Source organism: Mus caroli, chromosome 19 (assembly GCF_900094665.2).
Source record: "Mus caroli chromosome 19, CAROLI_EIJ_v1.1, whole genome shotgun sequence".
NCBI classification, from domain to species: Eukaryota; Metazoa; Chordata; class Mammalia; order Rodentia; family Muridae; genus Mus; species Mus caroli.
This window is the reverse complement of record NC_034588.1, coordinates 8,745,120-8,746,805: the sequence shown is the minus strand read 5'-3', so window position 1 is coordinate 8,746,805 and position 1,686 is coordinate 8,745,120. Positions and strand designations below refer to the sequence as shown.

General features: G+C 39.6%; 1 pseudogene; it reads right to left on the bottom strand.

Moving 5' to 3' along the window:
- LOC110285983 overlaps positions 1-883 on the bottom strand; it is a 214,154-nt pseudogene extending 213,271 nt beyond the window's left edge.
- Between the last annotated feature and the right edge of the window lie 803 nt (positions 884-1,686).

Below are 1,686 nucleotides of genomic sequence, written 5' to 3'. Positions count from 1 at the left end.
AGATATGCAATTCTATGTTAAGATAAAACATATATCATGAAAAATGATGATTTTATAAGAGTTAGAACAGTGAGGTAGAAAAGAAACAGGTGTCTGTCTAATGACAACTGCCCAGTGATTAGCAGCTTGGCCCGCTGAGTACCTTCTTCATTTACTGGCCTTTAACTTGCCTAGCATGATATTTTTTAAAAGTTCTCCATTACTCTTTAGGTACATCTTCTGGAGATAGAAGTATGTGGAGAATGGAGGCTTTCCCATCATCTGAGTAACAGGCAAAAGAAAGGCATTGTAATTGTATAGAACAGAATGGGTTTGTTAAGCAGAGGGCCAGGCCACAGCTGTAGCTTTATAGCCTTGTCTCTACACTGAGTTAGATATGATCATTTTAGATGATCTACAGACTAGATAATTCCTGCAGTCTCAATATTTTAAAGATAATTAAACTGAAAGTCTGATGTGTTAGACTAACATGTCAATTGTCAAGTGATAAATATGAAAATCAAATGCTATTAATACTGGGAAGTGATGATGTACCATGAAGCTACTGAAACAGAGCATTGGGTATCCATTTTTTTTAAATCATTTATATATTTATAAAATCATTCTCCCCTGATTTCCAAAGATATCTTACCCCAAGGACTTTGGGTTCCCCCTTCAAGAATTTTTCTTTGTTCTTGTTCCTCATTTGTGATTTCATAACAGAATTCTCTAAGGGCTGAGCACCTCCAGGAACCACTGCCATGGTGGTCTGTGCCAGTGTCTGCAGGGTTTCCAGGGCAGCAGAAACAGTACTGAAATAAGAATGAAATTGTGGATGAACTTCTGGAAATAATTCAATGCTGGATTCTTGCTTAAGGGTAAACTCCAAACGGAATCTTCCCATGTTGCAACAACAACAACAACAACAACAACGACAATGATGATGATAATAGGCTAGATAAGATAGAAAAACAGTTTAAATCTCTTGGTAAGCAAAGCTCTTCCAATTCTGTTTCCAATTTTACTTTGAATGTTCATGCTTTTTCTTTACTTTGGACTTCATTTTTCAAATTAGTAGTTGGAGCATTTGTGCATGTTGACTTCATCTTCAGGAGGTGCACCCCATTTTACCGTCTGGTCCCACAACAAAGAAACCCATTACATCTGTGCAGTCCCCTCACAGAGTCTCTGGCTTCCAGCAGATACAACTCCCCTCTGCCTGTGGACTACTCAACCAACCTGCAGTGCAAGAACTTAAGCAGTCCCTGTACTTCCCTCTAGTGAGAATTATGGTTTCTTAAAAAAACCCAGGTAGTTATGTTATGTGAATATGTTTTTGTTTTAATCCAAGGTGTGGGATATGAGGCTGCTTCAGATTGGCCACAGCTGCTAACTAGGATGGTCTAGAACTGTAGGATGTGCATGATTTTTGCCAACTGCAAATGCTTGGACTCATGAAAGAGTATAATTGTGAGAGTGCAGAGCCCTGAGCAAGCCTGTGATGGCTGCTAGTCACCTGCTTCTGCTAGCTCCTGCTGTTGCCTTTGCTGCTTTTGCTATGGCTGGATTGCTGGATTGCCGGTTGCTGGTTAGAGATATAAACTAAGATTGAATTTTCCCTAAGGAACTTGACACCCTAATCAGCAGGAAGTCGTCTAAAGAGATGTAAGCTCCCTTTCCCAGTCTAACCTTCTTTCTCTCCTATCT